The 21,774-nt window shown below is 40.8% G+C and overlaps 1 long non-coding RNA gene across 6 annotated transcripts in view; it reads left to right on the forward strand.

Annotated features, from left to right (window-relative positions):
* The window catches only part of LOC111772542 (uncharacterized), a 217,885-nt gene that overhangs the window by 68,443 nt on the left and 127,668 nt on the right, over positions 1–21,774 (forward strand). Inside the window, exon 2 of one of the 6 annotated variants that reach the window (XR_011436758.1) lies at positions 2,107–2,223. The exons of the other annotated variants lie outside the window; for them this stretch is intronic. This is a non-coding gene — a long non-coding RNA (uncharacterized lncRNA). The remainder of the gene's footprint in view (positions 1–2,106; positions 2,224–21,774) is intronic. 6 annotated transcript variants of the gene reach the window in all.

Consider the following 21,774-nt stretch of genomic DNA (forward strand, 5'->3'; position numbering starts at 1 on the left):
TCTTTAAAACCATGGTGCTTACAAAGTGCGAAGCTAGAACCTTGCATGTTTGTTATTAATGATGAAGTGGTTGCTATAGACCTGCAATTCCCAAAACGTTTTCAGACTAAAGTCTTTTTCAAGATGGCAAAGACACTGTGGGTGGCCCAGTCTATCTGCTCCTGGAAGATGGATATCAGATAAAATTAATCTCTCCTCAGAATTATTGAAAAGACTAGTTTTATATCTTATGAGATACCCATGAGCTCACTGAATTTTATTCATCTCAGCTAAATCGGTTATTTGTAATAGTGATACAGACTAAACAGTTATAAACATTAAGATTAAATAAATGATAAATCATGAGTTTGTAGACATGTTGAAGCCCTTTCTTGTCTATGTTAAAAGTATTTCAGAGCCGTTCTCTTCCTTCTCTGAAAAATTCGTTCCTAAATCTATTAGGTGGGGAAGAACAAAGCAGGCATCCTAGATATGTGAGTGTCAGGAGGGGTGGCAGTGGCCAAGAGCTCCCACAGGGTGAAGATAGTCCACAGTAGGGCATTGGGTGTCAGAGCCCTAGCAGGGTGAAGAGGGCATCCCTGCAAACGGAAGGGGTGGCTTGGGTGTGGAGTCAGAGCCCATTAGAGTGAAGAGGGCATCCCTGCAAACGGAAGGGGTGGCTTGGGTGTGGAGTCAGAGCCCATTAGAGTAAGGAGGGCATCCAATGCAGAGGAAGAAGGGGAAGCTGGCATAGAGTGTCAGATCTTGAGCAGGGTAAGACAAGAGTCCACGTGGAGGGGTGGCCCAGTGGGAGGAGTTGGAGCCCAAGCAGGATAAGAAGAGCATCTCCGAGGAGCACTCGCCTGGTGCAGGGTGGCAGAACTCAAGCAGGGAGAAGAAGGTGTCCATGTTGGGAGTGGCCTGGTGTGGGGTGTGGGAGACCAAGTGGGATGGAGAAGGGAGACATGGTGAGGGATATCAGAGCCCAAGTAAGATGAGGAGGGCATCCCCACAGAGAGGTGATATGAGGTGTGAGAGTCCCAGTGGGGTGAGGGGCTGTCCACGTGGATGCGCAGCTCAGAATGCAGAATCAGAGCTGTGACAGAAAAAAGGTAGCCACACAGAGCAAGACTCAAGGCAGGTTACATCCAATGGGATTGATCAATTAAATAAATATAACGGAGACAACTTTCTCACTTTTGGAGAAGAGAGTTACAAATAAAAAAAGGGATGAAACTAGAATAAACACTGCTGTGTTGGATTGGACTTAGAAGTATCCATGTGAACTCATGGTCTGTGATACATATCTAGATAAATAGGTAGATAAATAGGTAGATGGATAGATGTAGCAATAATTAAAGGCGTAAACATATGCATATGGAAGTGATTTGGATATGTATCTACATACATATATTTCTTAGCTCTTTCTACTGAGAGGGGCTTAGAGCAGTGACACCCCAATAACAATGAGCACATTCAGGACTCAGATCGTGACTTTTATTTTTAAAGATTGGCACCTGAGCTAATATCTGTTGCCAATCTTCTTCTTTTTTCTTCTTCTTCTTCTTCTCCCCAAAGCCTCCAGGACATAGGTGTATATTCTAGTTGTAGATCCTTCTGGTTGTGCTATGTGGGACACCACCTCAGCATGGCTTGATGAGCTGTGCCACATCCTGGCCCGGGACCCAAGCTGGTGAAACCCTGGTCTGCTGAAGTGAAGGGTGCAAACTTAACCACTCGACCAACAGGGCCAGCCCCAGATCTTGACTTTTAAATATGATTTTCCATGCAAAGGAGCCAAGGCTCCTTGAAGAAACCACAAATTCCAGGGATGGGGCAGGGAAAATACAAGTCAGGACATCTTGTGCCAAAAAAGGAAGGAAGTGCTAAAAAGATGTTGGGGACATGTCAAAAGGAAACAGAAGCCAGCTTGAATGGGCTCTCTGGCCAAGCTTGGGACAATTTGAGCATAAAAATAATGATGGTAATGGATTAAAACTCATTAAATAAAATTGGAAATCCACTTAGATATAAATAAATTTATGAAGAAATTGAAAATTTGGACAAGATCAGGACATTTACATAGTTTCAAAGTATCTCCCTACAAAATAATTATTCATTTCTAAGGGGAAAGGAGGAACTTTACATTGGAGAAGCCTTGCAGACATCATTTCACCCAAGAGAGCAAAGTAAACATCATCAGTGATGGGCAAATAAAAATCACTCGCCATCTGAAAGAATTAAGTGAGTAGAACATGTTGTCACTTCTGAATTATTCTTGCCAGAAATGCAAAATCTGAATCTAATCAAGAGGAAATATTAAATGAAACCAAACTAAGGGACATACTACAAAGTAACTGGACTGTACTTTTCTGAAGCGTCAGGACACTCAGGGAAAGACTGAGAATCTGTTCCAGACTGAGGGGGACTAAGGGACATGACAACCGAATGTGTGATTCTGGACTGAATTTTTTGTTATAAAGGATATTGCTGTGCAACTGTGCAAAACTTAAATGGAGTCTGAGAATTAGGTGGTAGGAACACTGTTAATTTCTTGATTTGACGGATGTATTGTGATTATATAGGAGAAGGTTCTTGTTTGTAGGAAATACACACTAAAGAATCTATGGGTTGGGAGGCATCCATTCAGCAACTTACTCTCAAATGGTTAAGAAACAAATAAAATGTGCTGTGACCATCCAATTTTCCTGTAAGTTTGTGATCATTTAGAGAAATACATAGGATTTTCTAAAAATTGAAGACAGATCAGAATCCTCCAGCCACCAGAGGCGGCAGCTGTTCCTCAGCTCTCTTGATTCTTCTAGGAACTACATTCTTGTCGGAAACCTTCTCCACAAGGAGTTGAGGAGCCGAGGAGCCTCTTTACAAGAGCCAGCCTTTCTGTAGTCTTGGCTCTTAGAGACACTGAGACAGTCCAAGGAGGAGAGAGTTTCTCCATCCTTCAGAAATTAGCACTTGGTCAGAAGTCCAGACCCTAACTGACAGCTGCCGCCCCACGACTCCTGCCCTTCCTAACAGGTGAGGCTTGGGGATCAAATAATCCTTTGTCTAGTCGACTCACTTTGACTGGGCTCTCTAGTAATCAAAACTGAATCCAGTCTGTAACCAAAGCTTCTGAGCAGCTTAAAGTGTCTCCAATTCCAAGAAGAAAACTGTCATTAATTTTTTGGAACCCAAGGCCAGCTGAACCCACCATGCCTCACATCTCTGATGTCCCTGATCAACACTCAAAACATAAGACTCTCTAGTTATTTCTTTTCTCAGGCACTGCTCCTTGAGTCAACTTCAAACTATTCCCCACCATCTCAGACTTTCATCTGTGATTCGTGGAACCCTCCTCTGTAGTTAACCAACATCATTACATCCTCAACCCATCTCTGTTGATTACATCCCCCCCAGGCTCAGATGCTGGCTGCTCCTGAGGAAATCGCTTCCCCTGAAGCTCTCTCAGATAGAGTCAGGTTATTTGTCCACACTTCACTTTCCTCAGGGTAGGAAGTGAACTCAGCATGCCGCTCTTTGGCTTTTTCCAAACTACTACTCATCTATCCTCACATAAAAACAACTGCCCCTTCGGGGCTCAGGCCATCTGACTGTGTCGTCTTTTATCGCTCTTCACTGACCTTACTTCCAATGTAATTTTGCCCTTATTTATTCAAGACATTAGCAGCTACTTGTGGTCTTTCTCTCCACCCTGAGTTCTGGCACTCCCACTTGCACGTCTGTGTAGATGACCCACCAACACCTTGGCTCTCAGTTCCATAACAATCTCAACTCCAGTGACCTTCTCCTCCATGGCCTCTTTAGCTGCTCACCCTCATGTTGACAACTGAATCTTGTCCTCTCCTAGAATCACTCTCCATCTCTGAAAATTTAAAATCACTTATACCACTCCTCCACATCAACCTCCTTCAATGGTTCATAAATGATGTCCCCCACTATAGGTGACTTTCTATGTCATAGATATATTTAGTTTCTTGCCTTTTTTGTTATATCCATCAATCTTCTCCATCCCAATTTTATTCCTCTCCAGCTTTGCTTCCATGCTTTATCCCTTTGGGCCATACTTTTGTGAGTATCCTCACTCTTTTGCCCTTTTGTTCTTCCTCCATACCTGGCCTGGCAATACTTTAAAGCTAAGTCATTCTAAACGTCTGCTCTCTAGACACCTACACCTGGACTATTGAGCTCTGCTGGAGCATTCACACAATTGACCAGACTCATGCCACTAGAAATGTGTAGTTTTGATCTCAACCAAACACCCAACATTAACCAGAGACACTTTTTCATGTACTCAGTCATCCAATGTGGCTATTTGGTTTTCCATACTCTTCTCAAACTCCTTACCCTACCTTCTCTCCTATCACTCTTAGCAACCAGTCTTTCCAGTATGTCTTAGAGAAAACAGAAGGAAGAGAGAGTTTCCTCAATTCCTGCCACCAAATTGAAAACTTGGCTGTCATCCACATCAGCCATTTCCTCTTTCCTCCTGTTCCAATGGAAGATGTGTCTCTCCTCCAATGCTGCTTCCTCACTCTGCACCCTGGATCACATCCCTTCTTATGTCCTCAGGGACTGCTTTACTGACTGTCCCCTCTCTTCTGTATCTCCAATCTTTTATGTGGATTTGTTAACAGCAATGTTTAACATGCTTGGTTTTCTCCCTTCCTGCCAAAAAGTCTCTCCCTTGGCCTGTGACACCACTGTTCTGACCACCTTCAACATATCTGTGGCCTACTATAATCCATGTTTTCCTAAGATCTATTTTTTAGTCTGTAGTCAGTGTTAGTGTTCTGAAACAGAAGTCTATTTTTGTGCATCCCCTGCTTAAAAACCTCCAAAGGCTCCCATTGCCCTCGGGATAAAATTCAAAATACTTAGTTTGGCTTATGAGATCCTTTACAACTTCTGTCTCGCTTCTCTCCTTAGAAACCTGAGCACTGTCCACATCTTCTACCCCCTCATCACACCTCCAGCCCCCTCCCCTCCTCAGCCCTTCATCTATATACATGGTCACATACTTGTAATTTCTGGAATATATCTCTCATCTCTGGGATTTTGAAAATACGTCTAGTTCTGATTAGAGCATTCTTCCCTATGTTCTTTACTTGGATAAATTCTTGTTATTTATATTTCAGTTTTGATGTTTCCCTTGAAAAATTTTCCTGACACCCCAAGACTTTGTTCAGTAATGTGCCCCCATAGTTCTTAGAGCTGATCCTCTGTCTGGTCTTTAACACACTCTTGGGGTTCCCTGTTCACTTGTAATCAGTGGGATGTCAAGGCCTCAGGGTAACATCAGTTGTGCCTTGCTTGTCTCTCTCATCCTATTGCCTGGGTCAGTACCTTGCACTTTGTGGATGCAGTCAGTAAACATTTGTTGAACGAATGAGTGGATCCTTGTCAAAAACATTATATAGTACTGGCAAAGAAATTTTCTGTTTCTTTCTTTCTTTCTTTCTTTCTTTCTTTCCTTTCCTTCCTTTCTTCCTTTTTTTCTTTCCTTCTTTCCTTATTCCTTCCTTTTGTTCTTTCCTCCTTTCTTTCCCTCTTACTTTTTGTAAGGAAGATTGGTCCTGAGCTAATATCTGTGCCAATCTTCCTCCATTTTATGTGGGATGCTGCCACAGCATGGCTTGACAAGTGGTGCTAGGTCCATGCTCAGGATCCGAACCTGTGAACCCCATGCCACCAAAGCAGAGCATGCAAACTTAACCATCATGTTGCTGGGCCAGCCCCAAGAAATTTTAAAGTTAAGAAAGATTTTCAAGTTAAAAAAAAATTTAACACATGTTCAGGAAACTGAATGATTCAAATGCAGCTAAAATGCATCAAAGTTGGTGGGCAGGGGCTTCCTATTTATTATGATAGTAATGGTAATTAAGGGAAACCATCTCATTTTGGGTGGGATGTTGTGGAGACAATGAGGATGGAGAATTGGGAGAAGACGTTGCTTAGAGACTATTTTAAAGTCCTACATAGAAGTTTCTTTCCTTGTCTTTAGGAATTAAAACACCTCTTCAAAAAAGGGATAAAATTAGTTCTACTTTAGCAGCATTCACTGAACTGCGTGGAGTGATAACTGGAAAGAAAAAGAAGTACTTAATCTTTTCGGAAGGGATTTAGGGTCTTAACATGCTCATATTTCTCCCGTCTTACCAAACAGTCCCTCCCTTGACCTGACACCACTGCTCCAGTCATTGTCTACTTGTATTTGGGTTACTATAGTCCACTTTTCCCTGAAATCTACCTTTACATCCACAGTGCCTGGTGCAGTACCTAGCACAAAGTATTGCCCAATAAATACTTGTTAAATAAACAAACGAAAAAGAGTAATGTCCTCTTCAATCCAGGTCTATAATTTTTCTTTTCATGTTATTCTTCAACAGGAATTAAAATTGTTTTCCTTATCATATTGGAAAGGAAAATGATTTTCCTTTTGTGAGACTTTGGGAATAGCTAGATGCTTATCATTATTATCACCTTGTACTTTTGCACATTTCTATATGGTCAATGGTAGTACAATACCTTTATGAGAAGCTCTTTGCTGGGTATTAATATTAGCAGATTCAGATTCTACTTTGTCTGCCTACATGGAAGCATAAAGCTCAGAAAAACAGTGTCTCCTATAGGCTCTGTTGTTTATGAAATTGGGACCAGTTGACTTCCTTGCTTTTTCCCTTATCAATAAATTTGCCATTATCTGCATTCTCCCAGAAGGAACCTTACCATGATCTTTACCTTTTCTCTTCACAAAACATATGTTGGTGTGTTTGCTCCCCGGGCTTCTTTCCCCTTGTCTTCCTATCCCATTGACTGGTCATGAGAGCCAAACTGCCTAAGACTGAAACAAGCCCAGCTCCCAGGGCTGCTGACCACAAGCAGGTCACAGCCCCGGGGACATCTTCTCCGCAGTGCTCAAACCTCACATTCCATTCTGGTCATGCTTTCCCTTGTTAATCCTGGCTCCACATGAAACCCGACATAGAAGCCAGAGATTTGTTAAGCACTTTTCCAGCGACCAACTTTGGCTCCAATGTTTGATTGCAGATGTAATTTTCACCCTATGTATATGAGTCATCTAAGTTGGCTGTTTGCTGAGAAGTGAGGGCACTGTGTCACTTTACTTAACAGTATTCGTAAACTCCTTATAAAGTCATGACTATCTAGCAGAAAACCCCAGTAATTTACTTTAAAACATTAAGCAAAATTTACTTATTCTCTGCTTAAGGAAATTTCTTCTCAGGAGATTGCTTTGGAAAACAGTAGCTTAAACTACACTGAACACGTCAAAGACACAGACAGCCGCCTAGAGAAGGTCATTTCCCCACAAGTGAAGACAGACATAGCTTTCTCTGTTTATGTCTGTCTGTATTTTCTCTGGTTTAGTTTGTAAAGGCTCATATCACACCCCAAGACATTTATCAGGATGTCCAACCCCTGACACGCTCTTATCCAAAATACCTGCTAGTTGGTCTTGTTCCATCTTCCCATGGCTGGGCCACATAGGCTGGGGTAAGCACCTGGTTTTCAGTTCTTGTCCTGCTCATTCAGTACGTATTAAGTTTTGTTCTTCCTGTCTTCCAAGCACTACTATAGCTGCTGGAGATACAGCAGTAAACTAGTAAATTCCTGTTCATGACCACTGAATGGAATCAGAAGACAGATAGATGATTGATAGATGGAGAAAATGTCAGATAGACAAAATGCTGTGTAGCTACTTAAAAAGAGGATCTGATAGAGAAGACCTGAGGGTTTAGGGGGGAGGGTTTTTAGATTGCCCGATTGGGGAAGGCACTCCTAGGCAGACAGGCAATACTGAAGCTGAGAACTAATGACAGGGAGGAGCCAGCCGTACAAAGATGGGGGAGGGCATGTCCCTCAATGAGCCTAAGGCAGATATAAAGGCAGTGTGTTTGCAGGAAAGAAAGAAGGCCTCTGAGTGTCAGGAGCATGATGGCAAAGGAGGAGGTGGTTTAAGATGAGAAGAGGTTTTAAGAAGGGCCTCACAAAGCAGGATAAGAAGATTGTGTTTTGATTCTAAGGCTGTGGAGACCTGACGGCCTGGTGGCTTTGGGGAGAATGGAGGCAGAGAGAAACAAGGGAGGCCAGCTAGGGGACCACCATGGGAGTCCAGGCCAAAAGGTGGTGCTGGGTGTAGGGTGGTGGTGGTAGGGGTGCAGAGAATACATGAACTTGGGAAACATTGTAACAGAAATGCCAACAGTGCTTACTCTCAGATGGGGTGTAGGGAACTGGGTGATTCAAGGATGATTCCCAGATTTTTTACTTCCTTTCCCTTCAACATCCCAGTTGATTGTAGGCTTGAGAATCTCGGAAGCACCCTGACCAAGAGTAAACAGACATCCAGTGTTCCAGGGGAAAACCACAAGGGGGCTTTCAAAACTAGGGGCCTGGGGACCGGTATTTTGTTCCCTCCAGACGGGGGAAGTTGTGATTTATTTTTGTGTGTTGACATTCACTGTAGCCAAGCTTTTTTGTTAACATAGAAATTATTACAAGCAATTAAAGAGCTTCATCTTAAAAGTTATATTTTATGGAAAGCGTCTAGCCTTTCATCTTAAAAGAGACTAAATTGGCTCTATGTCCTCAGCTCTTTTTGATTAAGGAGAGAAGTGTGGTTAACATTTGTTTAGCACTACTATGGTGACAGCGTGATGGTTGAAAATGTTCTATCCAGCACATTATTAGTTATTCCATTTCTTGATAAAATAGACATTTAAGAACAAGGCAGAGTCTGGGAGTGCAGTGGGGGTGGGGGAACCCAAACTCTGTGAAATGTTTAACCTTTTAACATAGTTCAACAAAGTTTAGATTTCTGGCAAAACGCCTAGACTTTCTAAGGCTGTTCATGGTTGCAAAACTCGACAAGACTTTAGTACTTAAATTATTCTGGCTCAAAAGTTGAGACGATGTGAAGAGAGCAAAGGAGAAAAAAAACCCATACCCGGATGGCTCCAGTGGGGCTCATGGCACAGAGTAATTTGCAGGAGGATGCTGGGGGTAGTGTTACAATCTGGAGTTCTTGGAGGTATGTCAAATGCCTCTGATGAAAGAATAGACCATCCCCCAAGGGAAAACAAGTTCGGTATTAGAGGTAAAGAAGGATCTTAAGAACATGTGACAAACCAAATATGTCATACATTAGCAAGAATTGTTCCTTTCACAGAATCATAGCAACTGTCCTTACAGAGAGAAGCAGCAAAGACTAATTAAGCTATCATGTCTCAAGCATTGAGTCTGCAAAGAGTTGTCTCCTTCCACAAATGCACATGCAGGTTACCATCACTCTCAGTGTCTGGGGCAGCATCTTCGAGCCAAAGAAAATGGGAAATTGTAACTAGCCAGAAGCAAGCACGAATTTCACTGCTACTTGCCTTTGTTTGGTTTGTGTCAACATATCTGTTGATTTGAATTTCCTGGGAGTTTCTCTAAAATTAGTCTCAACATATGTCATTTACAAATAAGAAAATATTAAACGATGATTATTAAAATAATTATGGATGAATGTAGTGCAGTATTTCCCACATGTGGCCTGACAGCTCTAATTCTGAGAGGTGGACAGTAAGTAGGTAGGGTTGCTGGAAAGATCAGTTCAGTGGTCAATAAGTTTGGGAAACATTTGAATCTTATTCCAATTTCTTTATATTTGTCCTCTTCAAAGTCTGCAATAGTTTTATGTGTATTGCAAAGCTCTAGAAGGAGAACAGAGAATCTAATGTTCTCCAAATAGATTTGATCACAAAATCTCCCTATTCTATGCCCCCATCCTCTTTTTTTGGTGGAGTACATCATCAAACACATATTCTGATCACATAAACTAGTAAACGCTGGTTTAGTAGAACATATATGTCAGCAAAATGAGCATATTTTTGCATGTGGCACTAAGAATAATAGAGAGAGAACGAGATAAAAGAGGAAAGCCAGTGAAGGAACAGACCGCAGTCACTGAGCTTGGCAATAAATGGGTTGTAAGAGAGAAGAATCCTGTTACCCAGAGAAAAATCCAATCATCTTGACTTAAATAAATAATAAGAAAACTGTGAAGGTAGGTGATTTCTGGTTTTATTTCAGCACCGTAACAATGCTAGAACCAAGATTTCTTCATTTCTCTTGGCTATTCCCTCAGACTTGCAGTATAGCTGCTGTGACTCTGACTCTCACATCTGCATCCTAGGCAGGAAAAAGTAGGAGAAAGGGGAGGGGTTTGGAAAAGGCTATTCTTTTAACCAGGAAGATACAAGCGTTTTCAGGAATACCACAGCACAGTTGTGAATATATCTAATTGCATGAGACTGTGTCAAAAAGCAATAGCTGAAGGAGAGATTCAACTGGAATTTTATATTGATAAATTGGGCATTTTGGGGGTGACTTAGGCAGTAACAGAATTGAGGCAAGAAAAGGAGTTTGGAATGATTCGTGTGTATTTCAAGTTGTAGAAATATGGAGGGGGAATGTGTTATTTTAGACACATTCCTTTAGGTAGGTTTTCTGAAGTACCCAAGTCCTTCTGAAAAAAAAGGGAAAATATTCCACTTTCTTTTGCTGTCTTGGGGATAGTAAACTTTCTTAAAAATACACACACATCTTTAAAGCTGGGTTGGGAGAAGACATGACCCTCCATCCCTGGAAACACTGTCTAGTAGCTTGTCATTCAGATCTAGGTCAGTCACTTGCCAGAGGACAAATGTTCTGGGGTTTTTCCTCAGTTAACTAGTAGACTTTGTTTCTTTTACTAGATCGGCTCTTTCAGGACTTAATCCAGCCTATGGATTAAAACATGAAAGCATTTAGAGACTTCCAGGATAATTACCATGTTTCTTCACTTGCTGGGCTCTTAATGGGGATAAATACATACCAGGAAACAAATTGGTTCAGTTTGCTTACGAAATTTTCTTCGGTCGTGAGACACAGGTGTGTTGGTACAACACTGTTCTCCGCGGCATGGAATTTATTAAAAGAAAGACCTGTGATGAAACCCACAGAAGGGGCTATCAACTTTTATTCTGTGAACTACCACAAAGGAACATTTTAAAGAAGAAAATGATTTCTTCTAAAAAATGGCAATTACGTGGACCTCAAATTCATGTTGTAACAAAGTCCCACTGATATTCCTTTCGCATAGAAACCATGTTTCTTATTATTTTTTTCATTATAAAAGTAATATAAGCCTCATTATCAAGGTTTTGAAAAAATAGAGAAAAATACTACTATGAATCCAATAATCCTAAACATTATTGTGAAATATCTTCTTTTCTTTTTTAATATTTTTCTTTAAATATATCATTGAATGTATAGCATTACACAACATCTTCCTTTCTTCACTCCCTGCTGTGTTATAAACATCTTTTTTATGATACAACATAGTCTCATACCATTATATGAACAATTAGGCCATTTTCATTTTTTTTCTCAAAGTGCTTTTGAACCCGGTATGATCATTTCTCATACAGTAGTACTGTTCTCCCCCAGAGATACAAAGTTATTCAATTAATATTTCTAATCGTTCGACTGATGTATTGATTACCTACTTACGTATGTATGAGAAACCGTGGGGGGTACAAAAGAACAATTGTGGTCCCTAAATTCAGGAGTATGTGGGTAAAAGTCATACACGTGTAGGTCCAAATGGAGTTCACAAAGCTACCCATTTGTAGAAGGTACTTATAAAAGATAAGAGGCGCTACGGGCCTGGGAGGAGGGGAAGAATGCAGAGACTGGAAATGGAATCACCGTTCAGCCTGTGTGTGACATGATTTAGAGAGGTGCAGACGAACAGGCTGGAGGGCCGTCCAGGCACAGGCAGAAAAGGGTGGGAAATCACTCAGTGTGTTTAAGGAGTAGTTAGATTTATGCCTGGTCTGCATAGTGGAGTTTATTTTAACTTCAATTTCCTGCATTTCCAGAAGAAAATGGTCTGAAGCCTTTACATGCTGAAAACGTCCTCAGTTCTCGCCCTCGCTTGTGTGGGCGAGCTCAATCAGGGGGTGTGTGGTCCACGGTGGATGGACTCAGGGTCTCCGTTTTCCTAGTGTGAGTGCTTTTCCCAGACTCCTGTGGTTTGCTGTCATCTCTTGCAAAATCTGAAAAAAGAAAGCTTGATTTCGAAGAGAAAAATCAAAGCCATTTGTACTTTTGCACACTCAGCCTTATCAGAATTTTCACATCTACTCATATTTTGGGTAATAGCTGGAGTTATGATTTAATCTGAAAATGTCTCTGCATTTTACTTGGTGAGGACAGTACTGAAATGCATGTGCAAGTTGGGGAAGTTTTATAATCAAAGTGTTAGAGCCAGAGAGGCCTCGTGGCAGATGGCTTAGATCACCTAGCCAGCGTTGTTCCAATACTGCGGGGTTTTTATTGTTGTTTTGTTTAGGTGTAATATTTCCCCAATAAATGAAAGCCTTCCCTTTAGGACCAAATGCAAATCATATAAAACCAGATCCCTCTCCTTAAGCACAACATCTGAGTCCCTAAAATTTCTTGGAACACAGATTGAAAAACACGTGTTTAATCTGTTTGCTCATTCATGTAACAGATGGGAAAATTGAGTCCCAGGAAATCAAGTCTCCATGGAGGATCTCATACCTTGAGTTCCATTATGAGAGCAGGTTTATTCAGGATTCAGCGTCTTGGCCGACTCCCATTCGTTAAATCAGAGATAAATGCATTGGGCTAAGCCATGTTAGAGTCCCTACTCTTTATTCTCCTAACTCTCTTCTCCAAAAAAAGAAAGCACTATTTTTTCTAGGCCTAGGAAGTAGGGACAAGGCAAGGGGCATTCCCAAGTAGTCAGCCACTTCCAGCTCCTCTGGATCCGCACGCCTGGGCTTTCCCCTCACACAGCCCCAAGGAGCTGGGAGGCTCCGGGACAGCACGTCCGCGGGTTCAGTGAGGGACCGCGGTTCAAGGGGCACCAAGCAAGACTGGGACGCAGAGCCGTAATGCTCATTCTTAAAGAGAGATTTGGGGCCAAAAAAAACAATCAACTTTTGCTTTCTGAAAAACTGCTTGTTCCCAGTTCCAAGCCTTAAAATCCTTCTTGTGAGTTGGTCCTATTACACGTAGACAATTGTAAGAAAAATACTCAAAATGAACTAACTGAAAAGACTTTCTGGTTCATTATTTCTTCTGGCACCTCATATGCCTGATGCTTCACGGGCAAAGATGTTACCATGATAGGATCAGCTTTCCAGTGACGCTGACAGTTTTTTTCATTAAATCTACCTACAGGACAGATGGCCGTGTATACAACGTCTTTGATCTATGTTAGGTGTATCTTGCATAGACCACAAATTGGTGACCTATATAGCAATGTGGCACACAGATCACTTTGTATGGTGCGTTTTGAAATTTTTGAATTAGTTGCCAAAATTTAAAAATTAAGAGATTTCACATAAAAGTTCAGATTCCCAGTTTCTCTTTAAAAACCAGTAGATTGGGCAATAACGTGTTCAAAGTCTTAAGGATTTCTGATAAGGTAACATTTGACCTGAGCTGTGTGGCACCTGTCCCCTTTAGATGGGACATGAGTTCTTCAGTTTGCTACATTTCCTAGTTGCGTAGCCTGGTGCTTTCTTTATAGAGTACAATATTTCTTTTCTTTTCTTTTCTTTTCTTTTTTTTGAGGAAGATTAGCCCTGAGCTAACATATGCTGTCAATCCTCCTCTTTTTGCTGAGGAAGACTGGCCCTGAGCTAACATCCATGCCCATCTTCCTCTGCTTTATATGTGGGATGCCTACCTCAGCATGGCTTGCCAAGCAGTGCCATGTCCGCACCCGGGATCCAAACCGGAGAACCCCAGGCCGCCGAAGTTGATCGCGCGAACTTAACCGCTGCACCACCAGGCTGGCCCCTACAATATTTCTTTGTATTCACATCTCTATTAAAAGTGAGGCAGGAAATATTTGACCTAGAGGGCACATGTTTCTTAAATAGAGCTGGACTTAATGTCTATAATTTAATTGGCCCTATCAACATTTGAGTTTGCCACCCCTCTACAGTGTGTGAATGGATAATATTGTGTTCTGCTAATACTAAAATGGACAGTTTTCTCATATTTTGGCATCTCTGAAATTGAGAGACATTGTAGAATTGCTGTCAGCCAGGCAGTAGTCATGGGGAAGTGGCCACTGCCTGCAAACTTGGTCATAACTGTTTGTGCTGTCATGTTGATTGAGTTCATGTGCAGTGTTGGGAAAGGTGCACATAGACTGTAACTGCCGTTTCAAAAGTCTTTAACGAGAATCCCATTATTCAGTCTTGACATGAAAAGTGACTGTGTATGCAGAAAGACAGCAGCTGGCCAAGAATCTGATGCTAATGAAGCAAATGTTCTTTGTTGGAGAGACGACTACAATTCCTCTTTTTCTTGGAAAGAGCAACCAAGTGCTTTAGGAGATCTAAGAAGGGCAAATCCTCCAGGTCTATGAGCCTTTGTTACATTTTGTTACTGAGATAAGTGCCAAAGAATGCCTATTACAGGCCGAGCAGTGCAATAGAAGGCAAGAGAAAATGCCAAAAAATTTTAATAGATAAAAGAAGTTTCCGGGCAAGGAAGGCTGGGTGGCCCACCCAAGATTCCAGCAGGACTATCATTAAGGTGTTATATCATAGATTGACTGGAAGTGTACATATTTTTTTCACATTGGTACATAAAATGGTGAATCTCACAATCAATCATGTCTTCTTTCTTTTTCTTCTTCTTCTTCTCCCCAAAGCCCCCCAGTACATAGTTGTATATCCCTGTTGTAGGCCACTCTGGTTGTGCTATATGGGACGCTGCCTCAGCATGGCCTGACAAGCGGTGCCATGTCTGCGCCCAGGATCCTAACTGAGAAAACCCTGGGCTGCCTAAGCAGAACGCAAGGACATAACCACTCGGCTCCGGGGCCAGCCCCAAGTGATGTCTTAAGTTCAATAAAATGTGGTAAAACAGAGACAGAAAAAAGGAAAGACGAGTGCCTTTTGACAGTGTGATAGCTATCAACACGTTCCCTTCAGCTCCCACCTATTTGCCTCTTTCAAAGTCACTTCCTATCTCTTTCTGACTATTGAGTGAAAGAGAGATGGACGCAAAATGCATAAATGGCATAACTCTTAGGAAACAGAAAGGCTGCCAAAGCAGAAAACAGAAGCTGAACTCTGTGCTTGCTCACATTAAATAACACAACAACCCAAGCTGCCTCTAAAACTTTAAAGGAAGACCAACTGAGACCAAAACACCAGAGAATTCTCTTCCCAAATATTTCCTAGTTTCAAAAGGGCATTTTTAACCTTAATAGTTTCGTGAGAAGCCACGACCGAAGGACTAGGTGAAGTTGGCCCTACTGCCTTCCAGGCAGCAAGACCCCGTGTTCTAGGGCAGTGACACATCCATCCCTCTCACGCATTATTACTTACAGTCATGTCATGGGACAAATGTTTGTTATTAGCAGAAGTTTCATGGACAAGTTTTATCATCCGTTTTCTGGTCCACTCCAATTTAACAACAGTTTTATATTTTGCCTGCGGGGTAGAAAGCTGAGTTTGTGCCAAAGACATTTTTATTTTAGCTGTCATGGCCCCAAATGAACATTTTGTTTTTAAAAGGAACTGGAAAAATAAATGCAAGAAGGAAGATGTAATTTATTCTTTGACGTTTTCTAAAATAATTTAAAGTCATTCCAACCAACAGATAGCTGTTTGGTTCAGTTGTCTTTCCAGGAAGTAAGATACTGTTACTGTACCAGGTTTGTTTTTGCCTGCTGCCCGGAAAGCCAAACACTGAGATGACGAGATTGCAGCAGAGAGAGGGTTTAATCACAAGGCAGCCACGGGAGGAAGCGAGAGCATGAGTTTCAAATCAGCTTCCCGAAAATAGGGACTCAGGGATATTTATGGGATAGGGGGGCAAGGTGGTCTGAAATGTGGAGAGAGGTGATTGGAGATAAGGAGAGGTGAGGTAACTGATGATCTGTGCAATTGTAGTCAGACTTCATGGCTCTTCACAGGACGCATGCTCAGAAAATGGCGACATTAGCATGATCTGAGTGTGGAGTTTTTAGCCCCTTGATGTCAAAATTTTGATTATTGGACATCTGCGCAGGCCCAGTCGATGGGTGGTTGGTCTCAACCAGCCTGAAGTGGACGACGGGTTCTAATTCCTGAAAAACAGCTCACACACCCATTACCATGGTGACCCAGGCTCCAGGGAGCTGTTATCTATAGGAATCTAGTGTGAGTCAGACAGCATATTGCCTAAACAGCACAGTTAACAATGGGTGGGTTAAACAGCTAAAAGCTATAATCAGTAATTGCAAAAAGGAAAAAAAACTTTAGTTCCTAGGTACTTAATCATCAATGGCTAGCTGTTTGCCTGTTTCAATCCCCCTATTCCTTGGTCATTTCTTATTCTTGAGGGATTTGGGGTGAGGACTGATCTAGCTACTTCCTGCTGAACTGGGGCGTAGATCTGGGTTAGAGGAATGAAATTGTTTAGCACTCATTTGGAAATATTCTTTTATTCCTGGCTTCAGGTTGACATTTTGCATTATTAGAATTTTGTAACTTGCTCAACAGTTTTGGAACAACATCTAAAGGTACATTTTATAATCAAGTTTCAGACCAGAAGGATAAGAAGTACAGACAAACCCAAGTTTTAACAGTCCCTGAAAAATAGACCTAATCCCAGTGGGGCCTCCATCTGATCTTCAGGTTGGGGCAGATACCTGGTCTTATTCTCAATAGTCTGCTGTTCCACTGGATATGCATCAGAGACCGGAGAAATGTCCCATACCCTGATCTTTCAGTTGTCATTGATGATGGCTATCAGCATAGACTTTCTGCCTGGGTTCATGACATTCGTAAGGAACTCAAAAGAAGAAAGTTATCAACTTATAGCAGCTGGGAGAGGCCATAAAATTTACAGAGCATGTTTGGGTTGGTTAATCAGAGGTCATTCAAAGTAACAATAGGGTTTCTTTTCTACAATATGGCTTCCCATAGGTCAGGCTTGTGTGGAGCCGGTATCAATACTGGCTTTGGTTTGATGAGATACGACTCATCTTTACTCTGCAAAGGTCTATCTTGTTAATGCACTTGTCTTGAGGGAAGGGGAGTGGATTAGCTTTATCTCTGTGATCAAAGATACTGTGAAATGGCCTTGGAATGTGTGATTCACTTGGGTATTTTCTGTTTCTCACATTTTTAAGCTGTGATATCAAGCAAATAAATTGCTAATTGGGACCGGCCTCATCATATCCTTTTTGGTAAAACCCTTGACTTCTAGGCTTAATTATCACTTGTTTTATTTGTAAAACAAAATGGAAATGACCTTTCATAAAAAATTAACGACACATACTTCTCTCTTCAAAAGGAAAACAAGAGCTTAAGGTAAAAGATTACTTTCTCCAGAAAATTTCTGCTTTTACTTTTAAATTGCTGAATGATTTTGCCCTTGACCTGGCATTTTTCATTCCTTGTACAATTTTCTAAGGGAGAGATCTTGGTGATTGAGTTTTGAAAGTGTCGTTGCAACGTATTGAAAGCCAATTGAAAGTAGCCACTGTTCATTGCTGGAAATTTTGCACTTGAATAGAATTAGAGATGGAAAATGTCAGAAGCTTAGTTGGGGTAGCACACATCAATATAATTTTAACATTTTAAATTCAGGGGGTTTCCAGAGTTCCTAAGGCAAAAAGGCAAACTTAACAGATCAATAGTAGTTTCTATAGTGTCTCATACCGAATAGGCATTTAATAAGCACTTGTTGAATAAACTGTATAACATATGTGTGCACAAAAGCCTACATATGAGCTATACATCCTACCTTTCAATAAAATTCAAAATTAGGACAAGTCCTATAAGTAAAATATTTATGCTTACTCAACAGATGAACTCAATGATGATAGCCATAATAATAATGGCAATTTTTATTATAAGTAAGTTATACATCGTAATAAATAATAATTATTTTTAATAGTATTTAGTTTAATAATCATTATTAGCTATCGAGTTCATTTTCCTCTTTGGCCATCATCTCCAACTCAAATAGTGCTTCCAAGACCTCAGTGAATTGTAGGGAGATAAGAAGTCTCTAGAGCAAACTCCAGGCCCAAACTATGTCAGGTCACAGACAGCTGCATCTTCATCCTCTGAGAGAACAAGGACCAAGAAGGATCTTTTCATGGGTTATACCTAGTTGGGAAGAGAACAAGAACACAGACAGTTCATTTATTCATAGATATATTCCAGATATTTATGCAGAAGGAATAAATTATATAAAATTGCAGGTGATGGAAGAAAGCCATTTATACAGGTATCAGAGCATCCTATTTCAACGATACCTAGAAATCCTCAAGAATTTCCCAGTGAATTAAAAGTAATTTGACTTGGGAGGAATTTGGAAAAGTTTAAGGGTCTAAATCATATTGGTAGGGAGAGTCAATATGTGGTAAATCAGGTATGGTACTCAGGTGGTCAGCCAGGAGGCGCTGACACCAAGATTGCTTAATTTATTTATTTAGATGTAAATACTAATAGCTTTTTTATAGATTGTAATTTAAATAGTTAAATTATTAATTCTATGTTAAATTCCAAGTCAATCTAGGTATATTAGAGGTGGTACTTTACAATAGTAAATAATATGAATAATTAAGACCTCTATTCGTAGATTTAAATTTCAGAGAATAGAAAATTCCATATTGTCCTATGGAAAATTATAAATAATAATAATTTATTTCCTTCATAATTCTACGTATTTTATTTTGTGCATGTATCCATTGATTTCGCCAAACTGTTGAGAAGGTCCATGGCACAAAAATGATTAAAAAATCCTGAAACCCTACTGAAATAACTTAAAAATAAAATAAATCAGGAAGTCTGTGTTCTATATGCCTTAGCTGGTAGGAGTTTGGACTGATGGCCAGTCAGATCAGTGACTTCCTTTCAAGACCTCATTGGAAGGCATAAGTTTAAGACCTGAGGGCAACATGAAACAACAAGTTGAGATGATTTAAATCTGAATGGAGAGTTTGGGGTTTGCTGTCCATGACTCCACTAAGTGCAGTTCTACAGTAAACCATAATTGAATTAATTTTCAAGGAAGCTCAAATTTGGAAATCAAAGGAAAATTGCAAAAGCTGTTAAATTTGGCTCCTAGGAAATAAAATGTGTCAACCATGCATTATAGTGCAATGCCATGGACCCTGTTAGTTAATTAGGAAAAAATGGTGTGTTTGTTTCGGGGACTAAAGACATAGCTGTGACATGTATCTATAGTTGGGTGTAAAGGAGAGAAAGGAGAAAATGTGAGCTCTGTATTTTGACTTTGGTGGCTGACTTGCTGTTGGGTTGTTTCCATTTATCGAGCATCTATTTGGCCAGGCACTGTGCTAGCTTCTGGAGAGGATATAAGATAATTGAGACAGTTTCTTTAATTGAGTACCTTATTTGGGCACAGAGAAGGATCACTATTTCTTCAGAATGTGAATGTTTTATTAAATGGCATTGTTATAATTTTAAACAATTAATTCTACTTCTACTAAAATTTCTTATCATCAGGAAACAATTAGATTAACTAGTTTTTCTTTCCTCTAGAATTTCTCAGACTGTTCATATTCCCTGTCATACCAAGCACCAAATGTGAACTCCCTGAGGAGGGCAACCATAGAGAAGGGGACTGGATGAGTTGGTGAAGGCATTAGTTATCTATGAGGCCTGGTCTGGGGGCCCTGGAAGGTTCTCTTAACTCAACAGATCTCTCCTGAACTGCCTGAGAGAGTTCACATCACTGAGTAGCTCTACATTAGAGAATTATTGGATTAGTAAGCACTGATTATACCTCCTAATGACTCATTGAGCCCGCTTTGCCTGAGAAAGTAGAAGTTCTGACAAGTTTGGGGATGGAATGAATAAGAGACACTATAGTGTTAATGAACCAGGCTCATTTTGCCCGTTGCACAGTATGCCAATCACCGAGATGATGAGTTTGCATCAGAGAAAGGGTTTATTCACAAGGCAGCCAAGTGAGGAGACAGGAGAACAAGTCTCACATCTGCCTCCTGGAAAATTAGGATTAGGGATATTTATGGCATAGAGGGACAGAGTACTCTCAAGTGTGGGAATAGATGATCGGAAGTAAGGAGAAATGATGTAATCGATGATCTGTGCAAGTGTAGTTAAGCTTCATGGTTCTTCATAGGATCTGTGTTCACAAAATGATGGTGTTAGCATGACCTGAGAGTGGAGTTTTTGGCCCCCTGATGTCAAGAGATAACCTATCAGGCATTCATGCAGATCCAGTTGATGAGTCAGTGGTCTTTTCAGCCTGAACTGGACAAGGAGTTGACTAAAAACAACTTAAGCACCCATTACCATGATGACCCAAGCAGCACAGGTGTTATCTATAGAGTGGGTTTTAGCAATGCGTTATCTAACTATTGCAAACAGACAACTAAGTGAGTATAGTTAAAGGAAGTTGGCTCCCCATTTCAATAGGAGGTGCACTCTCCCTGGGTTAAAGCGGATGGAGATGGGTGTCACTGCCAGTAGCATGCAGCATGAAGGCCATAGAGAAAGCAGCGACCTGAGGAAAATCTGATCCATTCCCAAGAGTGGGCTCAGAGAGAGACTGCCACAGGAGTGAGGATGAGGCTGCTGCCCTCTGACCTGACCCTGTCCCCTAGAGAGTCCTCTTGCCTTATGACTACTCACAACCAAGCTGACCTCCCAAAGTGCTGCCTCCTCATTGGAACTGGCCTCAAATGAGGGCAGCTAACTTCTGATAAACCTTAAGAGCACAGCTAAATGCAAGCAGGAATATTTTAATAAAATTTTATTAACAACTTATGAATATCTGAAGGAAAATAGAAACAGGAACACAAAACTACGTGATTTGCATTATAAGGACTAACTCCTGGAGACATCACAAGATGGCAACATAGGAGGCTCCTGAATTCAGGCAAAGACCTGAATAGATATTTTTCCAAAGAAGACATACAAATGGCCAAGAAGAACATGAAAAGGTGCTCAACATCACTAACCATCAGGAAAATGCAAATCAAAATTACAGTGAGATATTACCTTACATGTTACATGTTAGAATGGCTATTGTCGAAAAGATAAGAAATAACAAGTGCTGTAGAAGATGTGGAGCAAAGGGAAGCTGTGTGCACTGTTGATGGGAGTGTGAATTGGTGTGGCCGCTGTGGAAAATAGTCTGGAGGTTCCTCAAATAATTAAAAATAGAACTACCATGATCCAGCAACCCCACTTCTGGGTATATATCCAAAGGAAATAAAATAATCATCTTCAAGAGATGTCTGCACTCTTGTGTTCATTACAGCATTTATCACAATAGCCAAGATATAGGAACAACCTAATGTCCACAATCAGTGCTTATTAATCCAATGATTCTCTAATGGAGAGAAATGTGGTTTGTGAGTATACATACATAAATATATTTCAATTTATGTATATATATATATATAATTCAGCCATAGAAAGAAAGGAATTCTGCCATTTGTGACAACATATGTGGACCTTGAGAGCATTACGGTGAGTAAAGTAAACCAGACAAAGAAAGACAAATACTGCAGTTATATGTGGAATCTGGAAAAAAAGTTGAATTCATAGAAACAGAGAGTAGGATGGTGATTGCCAGGAGCTGGTGGGGGTGGAGGAACAGGGAGAGGCTGTTGAAAGGTACAGATGTTCAGTTATATCTGAGGATCTCATGTGTAACGTAGTGACTATAGTTGATAATACT

This window comes from Equus caballus, chromosome 2 (assembly GCF_041296265.1).
Source record: "Equus caballus isolate H_3958 breed thoroughbred chromosome 2, TB-T2T, whole genome shotgun sequence".
Classification (NCBI taxonomy): domain Eukaryota; kingdom Metazoa; phylum Chordata; class Mammalia; order Perissodactyla; family Equidae; genus Equus; species Equus caballus.